Genomic DNA, 16,597 nt, shown 5'->3' with positions numbered 1-16,597 from the left:
TAGTTTAGGCTAGGCTAGGCTAGGCTAGGCTAGGGCAGGACAGGACAGGACAGGACAGGACAGGATAGGATAGGATAGGATAGGATAGGATAGGATAGGATAGGATAGATACTTGTGCCTCATATCTTCTTTTCCCCTTAAAGGTATCTAATAAATACTATTCCTTTCAGCAAACTTCGAAAGAGTAAAACAAAGCCGATGTCATATTCCAATGACTCCTTTTGACATGTCCCGGAACTAGAAGAGACTTCTATACATGTACTATGCACGTGCCAAAATGCCTTCTGGCATTTCCAGTGAGCCTGCCTGAGATCAGCCTTAATGAGAATAGCATAATTGTTGTACTTTAAGAAGGTAAATAGCATTGACTCTAATGCTGCACAAACCTAACTGATAAGTTTATAATAGGCTGAACCCTGTGCTTAAAAGGTGAGCTGTTTATTTATTTATTTATGAGACTTATATACTTATATTTATTTATGAGACTTATATACCGCTTTAAGTGCAAGCACTCTCTAAGCGGTGTACACCAGTAAGCAATGTATATATATGTTTACATTGCCCCCAACAATCTGGGTCCTCATTTTATCTACCCCGGAAGGATGGAAGGCTGAGTCAAACTTGAGCCGGTGAGATTTGAACCGCTGACCTGCTGAACCAGTGGTTCTCAACCTGTGGGTTGGGACCCCATTTGGGGTCAAATGATCATTTCACGGGGGTCGCCAAACAAGGCTGTCCGCCATTTTTTTCCCCTTTTCTTTGACCATGCCCTGGCACCCGGTGATGTATAAGTGGTTGGGGGTCACCACAACATGGGGAACTGTATTATGGGGTCATGGCATTAGAAAGGTTGAGAACCGTTGTGCTGAACACAGTCAGCTAAAGTGGCCTGCAGTACTGCACTCTAACTGCTGCGCCACCTCGGCTCCACCTCAGCTCCAACTGTTCAAAAGCATCTGTGATTTCCTTACGAGTTAAGATTTCTTGCATTTACTCAAGCTTCAAAGAGTGCAGTGCAGTTCAGTTCTGTTTTATATTTTAAAGAAGGGATATTAAATTATGTGGGAAAGAGAATGGGGAGATTTTCCTCAGATGAATTCTGATTGCAAATAGCTCTCGACTCTTGCTTCTCTCCTCCAAGTTGCCAGACTTGGCAACTCCATGTAATTGTAAGCATGGACAAAAGAGAGGTAGGGTCATAAACATTATCCAGTGAATCCTCTGAGAAGAAAACCCAAGTCTATGCACTGCATCATGTGAACACACAACACAGAATATGTTGCTATTTCTCCTACTACTATATGAGGGAAAAATGAATAGCAGTACTCCTTTAACAGATATGTACTTTATGAAACATTAGCACCATCTGCTGGCACACAAATTAGGCTATATTGTATAGTGACTATAAAAGGAAAAGAAATTACTAGATAAGACTTCAATATTTTGTCATGTATGAATGGACGGACAGGAAGGGAGGGAGGGAGGGAGGAAGGAAATTCTCAATCAGCTTACTGATTCGACAATTCTGAAAAATTTCAGAATTCTTGATTCTCTCCCAATTTAATCCAACACTTTGGGGGACATTTTTTATCATATCTCATGTCTGAAACTCAGCAAAATCCCTGGATCTGAATATTTTCCCTGAATAAAATGAGCAATGAAATCTCTGCTATAAGCATGATAAAATACTGCTCCCAGGTATTTTCTATGTTGAAGGTTTAAAATTATGTTGTACAAGTAAAAAGAAAATGCAAGGAAATGTTAGATTTGAGTTTTATATTCCTTGTTTAAACACTGTAAAAAAATCAGAGGATTTACAATGAGGATTCCTCATTGATGTTTCAGCAATGCTACTGACAAATCTTGACAAATTGTTTTAATGGAGAAGACACATTTTTATTGTAGTCTGAATAAGCTTATCCTGAAACAGGAAGATATGAGTACAAAAGAAATATGATAAAAGAAGTTTTAAATAAAAAATGCCAGTGGGAGACTGATATCTAGAACTAAGGAGAAACTTTCTGACAGTTAGAACAATTAACCAGTGGAACAACCTGCCTCCAGAAGCGGTAAATGCTCCAACACTGGAAGTCTTTAAGAAGAGATTGGACAACCATTTGTCTGAAATGGTATTGGGTTTCCTGCCTGACCAGGGGGTTGGACTAGATGACCTCCAAGGACCCTTCCAACTTTATTATTATTGTTATTGTTATTATATTGCCTCATGCACACACAACACAGTTCTCTTGTTTTCCACTCAACTTAGCAAATATAAATTCAATTATTTTTGCAATTCCATGTTGGCAAAAGTGTAGGTCTTAGGTTTCTGCCTTCCATTCGGATGTTAAAAGTAGAGGTCGCAGATGGGAGAAATTAATATATTTTGCAGACATATTTCTAATTATTCCATTTATACATATTATTTTCCCTATTACAGGGACAATTATAAGATACTGTGGTTTTAAAATGTATTTTCTATATATTCTAAAATCGGTTTTGCTATTGGCACCTTCATTTTTCATCAATAGTATATATTTTTTTCAAGCCATTCCTAAAAAACAGGGAACAGGAATTTGGATGAAATGTAACTGCAGGCTTTAGGACATACTTTTCTGATACATCGGCATATAATAAAATTTGTGCTTAAGATCAGCAACACACACATTTACATGCTCATCATTCTATCAAAATAACTGCTAATCAATAGATAAATAAATACTGTCAGTAGAAAAGATATAATATGGGATTAAAAGGCAACATTCTAGAAATATCTTAAGTTTTTTTTTTAAAAGGATTTCAGCATAAAAGCATAATATTGCAAATTAAGACAGGGCAAAATTTCCTATTAGAGGGTAGAGCAACAGAAAATATGTATTATTTGGACCATCTTTTTTGGCAAATAGCTCTGTTGCACAAACTGACCTTCACAATCAGGTACAATGCAGACAAATAAACATCCATACAAGTAACCCTCGCTTATGGTCGCAATAGGGACTGGAGTTTCAATCACTAACTGATGAAATTGTTAAGTGAGTCACACTCAATTTTATGACATTTTTTGCAGTCATTAAGCAGATCTGGCTTCCCCCACTGACTTTGCTTGTTGGAAGCACCCTGAGAAGTTCACAAATGATTGCAAACGTCATAAACGCATGCCAATTGCCATGTGCCTAAATTTTGATCAGGTGACCATGGGGACACTGCAACCGGTAAGTGTGAGGATCTATTGTTACTCAGATTTTTCAGCACCGTTGTAAATTCAAACAGGTGTTAAATAAATGGTCATAAGTCAAGGACCACCTTCACACAGAGAATTAAAATGTAAGGAAAGAAACTTGGGAAAGCTGAAAAAAATTCTCCCACTCTGTTTCTTGCAAAGGGCCCTGGCGGATATCAGTCTCAACCCTGTACTTACTGCAGTTTTGTCAGTAACATTAAACTAACAGCAACACAGAAAAATAAATAAGCAGAAGGCTGCAAAATGCCCCAAAGCACACTTTGGAAATATTTTTAGGTTTCTTTGCTGTACAAACAAAAGGTACCGCAGGGGATGAGTATGAAATTTTATGCCTATTTGAAGCCAAGTGTTGATGCATCCATCCATCCCAAAAGTTTTCTAAGTCTGCAATCCAATCATTATAGAATCAGTTTCAATTCTACTGTAGCTTTGATTACAGTAAGTTTACTGAAGTATGAGTATGAGGAAGTTTTAATCCTTTCTTAGCACCGGGAATAGAAATACCATTAGGAGGATTGAGACTTCCAATCTCTGGAGCTGACAAGAACAAGACACATTATAGAGTTGTCAACCTCAGACCTCTTCCCTTAAGGATTTCCTCAGATACATTTTTGCCGCACTTAAGGATAAACATTTCTAAAATTAATTTTGAAAAGCATGCATTGTTTTCTGAAGCTTTCCATTTCTTTTGTCCAAAGGCATCTTGTGATATTTTGATGACTGAGGCAGAATGCCAGGTGATGTCTCCCTTGTATTTTTTCCATATATAGGAACCAACTAGAGAGTTCTCAGGTTTCTGGTAGAAGCCATCTTCCACCTCATCTGAGGGCAATGACATCTAGGCGAGAAGAGAAAGGCAGATGATATTATCCACAATTCTATATTCAACAGAAAAACAAATACAAGGTCACAGGAGAACCATGGTTTCTTTCCCCAAACATCTACAGAAAAAGGCCCAGGAGAAGCTGCCTCACTTTATCTCTATTACCTTGTGGTGTAACTTAGTGTTTACTTTTTCAACAATAGTGGAATTGGAGAAATGAACTGAAGCATATGACAAAAATAAACAGGCACAGTGTTTTGCACACAAGACAGAAACAGGCAACAGGATAATGAAGAATTCCGAATGCATTTATTCCTAGACACGTGTCAAACATGCCAGGTGGGAACAGTCCAGCTCTGGAGCATTCCATTCAACCCAGAAACACAATCTACCTATGCGGAAACTGGGATCCATTCTGGCACGAGACCCAATGCTTTGGAGATCAAAAATGTAAATGAAAGGATTTCCTAATGTTTTCTTGTGGCAAAATAGACCAATATGGATGATATTACCAAACAGATTGGGATAGAATCATCACCGTGGAGTGTCTTTTCTTTTTCTTTCCTTTCCTATCCTTTGCTGTGCTTGTATCTTAAAGTGAGTTGGAATTTTTAAAAGATTTGGATAGTTTGAAAGAACCTCTGTCCTTAGACTTGAGTCCAATTTTTTAATTGAAAAACCAGGCTAGTCTCCCTGTGACATAAAACTGAAAGTGATATCAAATATTTGTTTTCTTAATCCAAGAACTTCAAATAATAAGTCATTAAATTTGATTTTAGTATTACCTTAGCCGATATTAGCTAAAGAGCCACTCTTTTCCGAACACTGAAATCCTAAACAATGAAAATATAGAACATGGAGCTTCATTTTATGAAACTATATACTAATGCTCATACAATGTTCTTTATTTCTGGTGAACTTAGGGGAAAAAAATATTCCAAGCCATTTCCAAGTCAAAGAAATAGCTGTCGGATTATTATTTTTGCCTAATTACACAATAAAATCATTTCAAGGCACGAAAGTATTTGTATCAAGAAGCAACTGTTTAATTTTAAGCAATTTGCAATTCACAGAGAGTTCATCTGCACATCATTCTTTCAAGGTAGAATCAAACATTGATTTAATTACCTGACTTTTAAGCAACAAGGCATGCAATCATCTCTGCTCAGCCATCCAGGGAATAAGGTCAGCACAGCATCCTACAGAACTATGCTGTGAGTGAAATAGATCTCTAACTTTACTGAAAACATTTAAAATACATTTTTTTTCTGAGCTTCCACAGAGATATTTAGCAGCGTCATTCAATATTGCTGTCATTAGCGTTTTGGTTTGGTTTTGGCTTTGGTTTTTGCATACATGCCATTAAGGATCATTAGACTATGAATATTCCTGAGAAAGGCAAATCTTATGGACTGAGCCATAGTTCTAACTGAATCTGGATCTTTTCCCCATATAGATTCTAATCCTTTTGTTTGTTTGCAAACTTGTTAAAATTTCTACATTCTCCTCCCCACTCCATTTGTTAGGCTCTAAACAGTGTACACTAATCAGAAAAAGGAATTAAAGCATCCAAGTGTTAACCTCAAAAAACCAATAGCAGTATTATCCATAAGATCAAACCTTAAGAGTTTCTCTTATGCTGTCAGACAGTCATGTTTTACAGCTCTAAGAAAACCCAGCAGGAAAGTGATAGTTTAGACCAGACATGTCAAACACAAGGCCCGGGGGCCAGATGCAGCCCGCGATGTGGTTTCATGTGGCCCGCAAAGCCATCCTGGAAACAGTGAGGGAATGGCCCCCTCCGCCTTGGTCCTGGCCCAGGCCGCCCAGGAGCCAATGTGGTGGCCATCTATGCTGAAACGCATTCAGTCTTAGCTCCACAAGGCCGTCTGGAAACAGCGAGGAACCAGCCCCTGCCGCATTGGCCTCACCTCCTGGGTGCGCACTGGGGAAGTGTCACCCTTTGTGAGGAATGAAGAAATGGACCATCGCCTGGAAGTAGCCAGCAAATGGCCCTCGCCTACTTTACATATCCGGCTTGATGGGCTCCAGGGGAGGGGTTTCGGCAGGAAGCAGGGTGTTCTTCTCACAGCACCGAGAGGCTGAGCCAAGTGGCAGGAATCCAAGAAGAAGCATGCTGCCGCTCAGCTCCCAGCCTGCCCAATTTCAGAAGGCAGCAAGGTGCAAAGCTGGCAAGCTTTGCACCGCCTGGCTCAGCCTCTTGGCGCTGTAAGGAGAGTGCCCTGCTGCCATTCGAAACCGGGCAGGCTGGGGGCAGGGTGGCGTCGTGCTTCTTTTCGGATTCGCGCTGCCTGGCTCAGCCTATTGGCACTGTGAGGAGAGCGCCTCGCTGCCTGCCGAAATCAGGCAAGTTAGGGGCTGGGCGGCATTGCGCAGGTAACATCGGCTCTCACATTGCTCATGGCTTCCCCTTCCCCAAAGCCCACCAAGCCAGATATGTGAAGTAGGCAAGGGCCATGTGCTGGCCACTTTCAGACAATGGTGTATTTTTTCATTCCTCACAAAGGGTGACACCTCCCAGGTGCATTTGTTGCCTGTTTTTCTCCCTCCCTCATCTCAAATATTTTCCCACCACTCTATTCTTAGGAAGAAAGGAAGGGAGGAAGGAAGGAAGGAAGGAAAGAAAGAAGGAAAGAGAGGGAGGGTAGGAGGGAAGTCCTGTCTGAGTCCTACCCTGCTGCCCTTTTACCATCCCCTTGCTCCCTCTTCCTGGCCTATCCTGTGGGTCTCCCATCCTATTGCTAAGGAAGCTTTGGATATAAAGCTGGGTCTCCTCCCATGGAGAGGGAATGGGCCTCCCTCTGACTTTGCCCTCATACACATCATGAACAACCTGGCTAAGGAGAGCAAGCACAGCAGCAGCAGCCTTGAGGAGGAGGTAAGTGCAGCTGGGCTCCCTTGGGGAAGTGGGGCTGGGCTTGGTGCCGTGGGTGCTTGAGGGCCAGGCTGAGTGTTTGACTTCTGCTGCCCAGGGCTCCGGAAAGCCCCCCCTCGCATGGCCTGAGAAGAACAGTGAGGCTCCTCCAGTGGACCATGCCTTGGCGCTTGCCCCAGTCCCATCCCCTTCTGTCAGAGACCTTCATATCTGTCTCACTCCTGCCCAGGCCCCCACAGGCACCCTTGATGCGAATGATGAAGACTGGCCATGCCCACCAGTAGGCCACACTCACTCCAGCCATGCCCACCCAGTAGGCTCCACCCACCCTGGCCACACCTACCCAGCCCTCCCGAGGACAACCACAATGCTGATGTGGCCCTCAGTGAAATTGAGTTTGACACCCCTGGTTTAGACGTTCCATAAAAGAGAAGCACCACTAAGAAGGCTCAGTTGTGATATACAAAATATGACATTGAGCAATTGCTGCTGGATTCTTAGTTTTCAGTGAATAAAGGAAGAGAAACAATTGCCTGGAAAAGTCCAATGGTGGACAGTTGTTGGCCATTCAGTTGTACTGTAGCCCCTATGAGATGGAGAGGTCAAAAAAAATCAAGATAGCAAATGCAATTATGTGACTGACACCCCACCTCTTTTATAGCAATAGCAGTTAGATTTATGTGCCGCTTCATAGTGCTTTACAGCCCCCTCTAAGCAATTTACAGAGCAATTGCCTCCAACAACCTGGTCTTCATTTTACTGATCTCAGAAGGATGGAAAGCTGAGTCAACCGAACTAGTCAGGACTGAACTCTTGGCAGTGAGCAGAGTCAACTTGCAATACTGCAGTCTAACAACTGTGCCACCATGGCTTTATATGCCATGCAGGGGCAGGGCTTCTATCTAGCAGATTTAGTTGCCATCTTAATTTTTTTTGTCATTTTGTGCTTTTGTTTTCTTTTCCTTTCTCTTCCTCTTTCTTTTTATCACTCTAGAGTCTCTGTTGAACAAAAACTGAAGCCTATGTTAGAGACATATTCTTGTAAGAAATTCACCAAATCGATAATTGTCTTATTAGTAAGGTGACCAACTTTTTTACAACAAAAAGGAGGACATGAATAAATTGAAGAAAAAAATATCATAAATAAAATAAACATTGTATTTATTGCAAAAATAATACAGAATACACTATAATATGATAAATGCATAATAAAAAACATTTGTAACAATAACATTTTATATTGTAATTATGCTTACATGCCTATTAATTATTTAAATGAGTACTTTTCCATTGAATGAATGTTTTTTGTCAATGTATCATCTTCTAACAATATATTGGAAATATCTGAACAAGAAATATCCTTCATATTGAATTATACGGCAAGTGCTGCAGCTAGAGTATCAACATTCAATCTCGATTTCTTACTTGTCCAAAAATCTACACGGCTGGATTGCGCGGGGGTGGGCGGTGGAGGCAGGTGCTGTGAGCCAGGCGCTCCAGGATGGCCATGTAGGTGCACAGGGTGAGGTGGTGGCAGCGCAGGTCAGCACTGTGTAGACCACCAGCTGGCGCAGCCCATGGAAGGTCAACTGCCCGCTGCACCCCCGCCCATAGCCGCCCCGCCAGCACCGCTGCCCTGCCATAGAGAGCCGGCCCTGCGGCTCGCAAAGCACCAGCCGAGCCAGCTCCGGCCTTGCAGCCGTCCCCCAGCACCACCGCCCACCCTGCGCATCCCCATAGAGCCGGCCCCGCAGCTCGCAAAGGCAAAGCACCAGCTGCGCTGGCTCCAGCCCTGCAGCCACCCCCCCAGCCACCCCCTAGCACCACTGCCCACCCTGCACATCCCCGTAGAGCCGGCTATGCAGTTTGCAAAGGCAAAGCACCAACTGAGCCGTCTCCAGCCCTGCAGCCCCCCCAGCCATCCCCCAGCACCACCGCTCACCCTGCGCATCCCTGTAGAGCCGGCCCCTCGGCTTGCAAAGATTAAGCACCAGCCATGCTGGCTCTGGCCCTGCAACCGCCCCCCAGCCGCCTCCCAGCACCACTGCCCATCCTGCGCATCCCCATAGAGCTGGCCCTGCGGCTCGCAAAGCACCAGCTGCGCTGGCTCCAGCCCTGCAGCCACCCCCCAGCCGCCCCCCAGCACCACCGCCTACCCTGTGCATCCCTGTGTAGAACCAAACAGGGAAGATCAAGAGAAACTTACCACTCCAGTCTCCTCCAGTTATCTGCAGAACTAAGTAGGAGATGGTGTAATTGGTTAGCAGTGAGGGGTGTAAAGTTCCTGCAACTTGCACGTGCAAAGTTTGACGCCCGGGTGTTTTGGCATGCTCAGCAGCAATTCCTATTGGCTTTCAAAAGCCAATAGGGGGAGTAGCACAGCTCAGGCAAAAGTTGAAAAAAAACATCAAAAAAAGGTCCCGGAACGCCTTCTGAGCGTTCTATGAGAGAAAAAAAGCCCTGCAGATAAGTGTTCAAATATAGAAAAAGAGGACATTTAGGAGGACATTTTCGAGGAAGGACAGAACTCCCAAAAGGAGGACTGTCCTCCCAAAAGGAGGACAGTATATGGAAAAGGAGGACATTTAGGAGGACACTTTTTGAGGGAGGACAGAACTCAAAAAAGGAGGACTGTCCTCCCAAAAGGAGGACGGTTGGTCACCTTATTATTAGCCCTGATGGCTGGAATACCTGGGCCTGTAATTAATCGGAAGGAGCTACTGTTGGTCTCCTGGCACAGCTATGACTTCTGTTATTAGAAGGAGACAGATTTATCTTAGAAAATCTCCAAATTCAGAACTCCTGCCCCTGTCTGAAGTTTGGCAAGCATCATTCTCTCCCTAAAATGCAACCCTGTTGAAAAGGTCCTTTAGTTCTGCCAAGAAATGGCAAAATGAGAAGTTCACCATTTTCTTTTTAAGAATCAAAATGAAGTGAACACTATTTGAACCCCTAGCAAGGCAAATCTGTCTTGCAAGCAAAACTTCTCATTTAGTCATTTATGATTGGCTGCTTTATTTACCTATATTTCATACACTTTGGTCAAGCAGACAACATATTACAACTATATGTTTTGTTTATTACTAACATCTACTATTCTCTTTCCCTATTCCCGGTTCTGCTTTTATACCAGTAAAAGCTCTTATAATAATTATTATACAATGGATATATGTAATGGCTGCTTTATTTGTTTTGCTGCTTATTGGATTGTTGTACAGCACCCAGAGCACTTTCCAGGGGATACTTGTCCATATAAATTTGATAAAATAAATAAATATTTCTTGGTCTCCAGGAATTATAATCAGAAATTGCAAAGCGTTGGCTTTCTGCAGAGAAATTCTGATTTGATCCAGTGAAGAACCAGCATGCTTCTGAAGCAGTTTGGATTAAATCTGAGATTAGCTGAACTACCAACATAGGCTTTGAATGGAATGGAAACTCTTTTTAACCAGCTGGCTTATGGCACAAACTACAGATTCATGTGATACAAAGGATACAAATCCAGAGGTAGGATTTTCTTCCCCAAAAATGCACACACAAATGAAAATTACCTTTGGACTCTAGAAACAAACGGGACTTTTTTCAAATGTTTCTTATTTGCTGTATAAATCAATCTGAACAAGTTTATTGCCAGAAACTGCTTACTCAGAAAATATGATCTGGCACCAACACTCATTTCAAACAAGACTTTTAGATTTACTGATCATCCTTATTGTCCACTAACAATTCAGTTGTCAAATGGATTGCCCTAGTATTTGGCTGGCTGAGGAATTGTTGGAAAAACACCAAAGAAAACCACTCCTATTTCTCTTTCTTCTGCAGCAGAAAAGAGATGATAATTAAAATCTCTCCATAATGTACTGTAGATGGAAAGAGATATTCTCAGTTCTAGTTCCTGATGCTGAGTGCTTTGATTTCCACTGCTTTTCCACTAGATTCCTTCTTCTTACATAAGGATTTCATATGTTTAACTAGCAGATATTGTTTCAGTTCAAGCCCATACAGGTTGGATGGGTTTTTTTTTAAAAAAAAATGGCTTTTAATTGTTTTGAAAGGATCTTATACTAGATAAGAAGTATCAAATCATTAACCTTTAAGAAAAACTAGTCTGCTCTCAACATTACTATACTGAACCAATAAATGGTCATTGTGTTGGCTGCTGTTTAACAAAACAGAGCAAGCCTTACAGATACAAAGAACGCTGTAGCTATTCTTTCTTTCTTTCTTTCTTTCTTTCTTTCTTTCTTTCTTTCTTTCTTTCTTTCTTTCTTTCTTTCTTTCTTTCTTTCTCTCTCCCTCCCTCCCTCCCTCCCTCCCTCCCTCCCTGCCTGCCTGCCTGCCTGCCTGCCTGCCTGCCTGCCGTACTTTCTTTGAAAAAAGCTCAACAAGTATACCTACTTCCTGAGTAATTTTTAACTGTTTATTTATTTACATAATTTAACTGTTACATTATTTACATAATGATTACATAACTTGCAGGTTTGCTCCATTTAAGATGCTGTAGATCATCTGCAGGTCTAAATCATTAGTTTTGGATTTCACACCTCTAAAATAAAAACCTCAGAAATAAATGCCGATCAACCCATGATCTTTCTGAACAAGCATGGAATGCTGGAGGCTCAATCTATCATAAAAGAGACCATGTGTCTCAGTGGATCTGTTTCGGTTCACTAACACTAACCATACCCACCTAACCATGGCACTATTATGGCCTAGCAATTCTTATAGTAATGTCATCCTCGTGCCCATGACATTGTTGTGATATCACTGATAACAATCAAATAGTGTTAAGAATCACAAATGTGAGATTGACAGCTATATAACTTTAATATGTTAAATAATAAAGATATGTGCTGGTATTATATTTTCCACTTATTGGGACACTATCCAGAGACAGTGCTTAAACACTTTAGATTTTTTTTAATCCATTACCCACCTAGAGGGTAAAAGGTAACTACTGAGAATAGAGATAATGGATATTGTGGCATGGGCAGTTATATGCATTTGATCAGGATATGCTTATACTAATCTGGGAGCTGGCTTGGTTGCCACTATGCTTCAGGGTTCAATTTAAGGTGGAGGCAATAACCTATAAAGCCCCCTATGTGTTGGGACCAGGCTATCTGAGATACTACTTCTTTCCAATTACATATCCCATCAGGTCCAGCAGGGGAAGTGCATTTTATGAGTCTCATGTCCAAAGGAGGATCATTTGGTGGAATTCAGGAAGAGAACCTTTTCTGCTGTGGTGCCCACTCTTTGGAACATTATTCCTCCAGATCTTAGAACAGCCTGATTCTCCAGGCTTTTAAGAAAGGCCCTGAAGACTTGGCTGTGCCATCATGCCTGACAATTGTCTGTAATAGTTGAGAGCTTTTACAATGCTCTGTTGAGTTTGATGCAGTACTGGATTTTGCACTGATCAAGGTTATTTTAATGTAGCTGTTGGTGGTTTGGTATCTTTGTACATCTATTTAAATCTGTTTTTATTAGATTGTTGGTGTTAACTGTTGAGAGCCAACCAGGATCACTTAGGTAAGAAGGGCAGTCATATAAACCAAATAGAATAAATAAATAAAATCAGAACAACAAATGTAATGTTAATGTTGTTTTCTATGATTGAAGAAGGTGATGGCAGTATTTTAACACAGTGGTGGGCATATGCCTTTCACTTATTCAAGAAGAGCACTGATTTATGGAAAATTCGGGGCTGTTTTAAGAATTAAGAGATCCAATGCAATACCCAGCTTGAATTTTCCACCCCTATGGAGTGTTTCAGATTAGCAAAGCAAATTGATTCCAGAAAAACAGCACAATTCTGTATTCAAAAAGGAATATCCACAGAACCTGGATTAAAAAATTACATAGGTATTTATAAGGAGTAGATATAAACATCATCATGCAGTAATATTCCCTTTAGACCAAGCTATCCAATTGGCTAACAAAAGACCACATTGGTTAAATCTAATTGTATACAGGTAGTCCTTGACTTATAATAGATCATTTAGTGTCTGTTTGAAGTTACATCACCATTGAAAAAAGTGACTTTTGACCGCTTTTCACACTTACAACCATTGCAGTATTCCCATGGTCATGTGATCAAAATTCAGATGCTTGGCAACTGGTTCATATTTATGACGGTTGCAATGTCCTGGGATGATCACCTTTTGCAACCTTCTGATAAGCAAAGTCAGTGGGGAAGCCAGATTCATTTCACAACTGTGCTAAGAAAGGTCATAAAATGGGGCAAAATTCAATTAACAATAGTCTTACTTAGCAGCATAAATTTTGGACTCAATTGTGGTCATAAGTTGAGAACTACCTTTATTAACATGGAGGTATGTAACTCTTTGGGAGACCTGCTTATGTAAAAATCCCATCAGCTCAAGGCAAATTCATAATACCCTCTCAGAGGCAGATTGGTGGAGATATGCTCTTGCTTGCCCACTTCAATCTTTTCTTGGATCTAAGGCAGCTGCATAAACCAACCTTGGAAAATGCTATCTCTAGATCTGAAATAGAGCATTAAGGCTTTTGCAAAGAATGCCATTAGAAGGATGGTGCCTGAGTTGACACAAATATTTGTTTTCATATATATTCATCTGCATATAGTTAGAAATAATTAGAGATAAAAGTGTCTTTTAGCCTTGAGAGAAATGCTTTCTAGCCTTCTGCTAAATCCCAAATCATGATGGGTATCTGTCTTGCCCTATCTCACTTGGCAAGATAGTAATTAGTCTTTGCCATTTTCATGCTCATGCTAACTATGTGTGTATTTGGTGCAGAGACATATGGTGCCAAGAAATCCTGTAGTTGTTTATCCAGAGGTAGGATTTCTCTGTCATCTCCCCAGTTAGAACATGTCCTCATGAAAAAAGAGCTGAGAGAAATCGTTTAAATTGCTCTAATTGCTTTTGTGTGAGAGACAGTGAGTGACATGTCTTCAGCCAGTATCATCTTCCTAGTGTGATAATTATGCTAGAGCCTGAAGCTAGTAATTTGCCAGATTTTCCAATTGACTCCCAGTACTTTTATACAAGTCAAGGCAAATTCACTTGATAGCATTATAATTTTTTAGATTTGTGTCAGGCTGTTATGTTATCAGTGAGTCAAAATTTGCAGTGCACCAGCAAAGTAAGTTAGATTGGAGAATCCACTGTTACATACATGATCCCTCAACAGGATTATCTCATCCATTTAGCTTAACTGACTGTTGAAAGCAGTGGTCCATTTTGCACCCAAGCAATTTCTTAAAGCATAGTTAGTTTTAAAAATGCCACAGTGTGTATGAAATATCTAGGCAGCCATTCCAGACTTTATAGCAATAGCAACAGCACTTAGACCTATATACCGCTTCACAGTGCTTTACAGCCCTCTCTAAGCTGTTTACCGAGTCAGCATATTGCCCCCAACAATCTGGGCCGTTTTACTGACCTCAGAAGGATGGAAGGCTGAGTCAACCTTGAGCCGGTGAGAACTGAACTGCCGAACTGCCGGCAGCTGGCAGTCAGCAGAAGTAGCCTGCAGTACTGCATTCTAAGCAGTGTGCCACCAGGGCTCTTATGGTGTAAATATGTTTAAATGCATTTTTAAAGATCCTTTTCTCAAACTTACTTTTGTGAGGACAGAACCAATGGAAGGAAGAGCTTGCAATAATGTCTTCATTTTAAGCATAATTTGGGGGCCCAGAATTAAAGAACTTTGTGAATCCTGGGATGCATATAGAATCCATACATTCTGGAACTCACTAAGAAGACAAGGAAACACAAGGAAATAAATATACTACTATGACATGCCAAACATTACTCTGCATTTTAATCCATTCCTCATCAATTTGATAGAAAACTAGATTAAGATTAAGGTAAATTTAAGAAAGCCACATCCTACCTAGGAGAAATTCATAGAAAATTTCTCCTAGGTAGAATGTGGCTTCCTTAAACTTACTTTAATCTTAGAGCAGAAAAAGAGTGACTGTTTGATTTTTAATTGTACAGTCATTACTCAATTAATCGGCAGCCAAACTGGTTAAATTAAATCTGAAAGGAAAACAAAACATGCAAAATCTCCTTTAAAGTTACCTTCAGAAAGCAAGCACAGCCAAGAAGGTGGGAGAGTGGTAGAAGAAAGTTTAAAAAAGTAAAAGAAAAAGTGTACTATATTGTGATAAAATTTAAATAGCTTGCTGAAAGCAATTCCATTAAAAGAAAATTCTAAAGCATGCTGAGAATGAGGTGGCATCTTGGGCAAAAGAAGAAAATGTTAGACACAGTTTGTTGTTGTTTAAGGAAAAAAAATTAATAAAGGTTATGCTACAAAGTGGCACAGAACCTCACATGGGGGTCTTTTGGTCTCAGTTTGAAATTGCTGCGAATTTAAATGAATTAATTTCCACCTCATTCTCACTGGTGCTCAGTGTAGTAGTTTGGTTTCAGATCCAGGCTGGGATTCTGATTTTAAATTGCTCTGCTTCTTGCTCAATGGAGAAAGAAAGCGATAATTATGCAATTGAAATCAAGTTCCAGAGAAAGAACCAAGTGTCATTAGAACATACAAGCTTGAGATTTCAGTGGAGCAGAATGGCTATGCCTTGGTTTTAATTGGATTTACAGCACTATCATTTTTTTTCCCTGTGAGGAAAATGAATCTTTTGTAGCATAATAATGTTTACATGCTATTTCTTAAGGTTATGTGATAATTGGTTGGGTTTATCAGAAACCTTTCACATTTCCAATCCTCACTTTTCAGTATATAAACTTACACTCGCACATATACAAACATGCATAATACAAGATCACAGATTACATGGATTTTATTATTTTAAAAAAAAAATGATAGCACATTTTGATAATTTAGAATTGTGAAAAGCGGATGAGTCAATAGGGGATTCTGAATCACGGACGATAGATAAATATTGCCTTCTGGATTACAGGCAGCATAATTTAAGTACCAGCTACCTCAAAAAGGACATTCTGTCTATAGAGAATTCTTCATCCAGCAAAACTCTTCTTATGCCTTCCTCTTATTATGTAACACTTACAGTGCAAATAAAACCATAAACTCAAGTATACTATAATAAATTTTAACAATTGAAAAAGCCAAAAAGCAGAGTTCAGAAAAAGACTTGTGAATTGCTACAAACAAGAACATGTTAAACTTTTGAGGTTTTTTTTTTTTTGCAATTGGCAATTCTGAGTTAAGTTACAAAGCTGCCTATAAATTAAGCACATCAAAGGACAATGTTTTAAAGTCCACTCAAAGATAGGCTGGAATATCTTACATTAGAACATCATTAAGCTTTTTTTGAACCTGATTTGATAGATATTTGGATTCTTTTGGCTTATTATCTACACAATCAAGAGATGGTTCATTAGAAATAACCAAAATGATGACTACTATTAGACTTCTTTTGTTCTGCCTGATATACCTTAAAGTTAGGGTTAGGCTTAATCAAAACCAATGTGGTGTAGAGACTTAAGAAATGGATTTGTTTGGAGAAACAGTTTTCATATCCCTGCTTACCTATAGAACTTGCCTCTGTGTATCCATGAGGGAAATGGAGAGAGCAAGAGAGGGAAAAGAATATATGAGAGTTATTAAATTACTGTTATGAGTTCCTTGAGGCTGAAAAGGCGAATGCATT

The 16,597-nt window shown here is 40.3% G+C and overlaps 1 long non-coding RNA gene across 1 annotated transcript; it reads right to left on the bottom strand.

Annotated features, from left to right (window-relative positions):
- Positions 1-2,364: 2,364 nt before the first annotated feature.
- LOC120297369 lies at positions 2,365-16,585 on the bottom strand. The gene is made up of 3 exons (XR_005553780.1): positions 16,477-16,585; positions 14,572-14,704; positions 2,365-4,076 (listed from the first exon to the last, which is right to left on the bottom strand). It is a non-coding gene; the product is annotated as an uncharacterized LOC120297369 (long non-coding RNA).
- Positions 16,586-16,597: the final 12 nt, after the last annotated feature.

This window comes from Crotalus tigris, unplaced genomic scaffold, assembly GCF_016545835.1.
Source record: "Crotalus tigris isolate CLP2741 ecotype Arizona unplaced genomic scaffold, ASM1654583v1 scf7180000023617.9722795, whole genome shotgun sequence".
Taxonomy (NCBI): Eukaryota; Metazoa; Chordata; class Lepidosauria; order Squamata; family Viperidae; genus Crotalus; species Crotalus tigris.
Note: the sequence above shows the minus strand (reverse complement) of the source record. Positions and strands in the feature narration are given on the sequence as shown.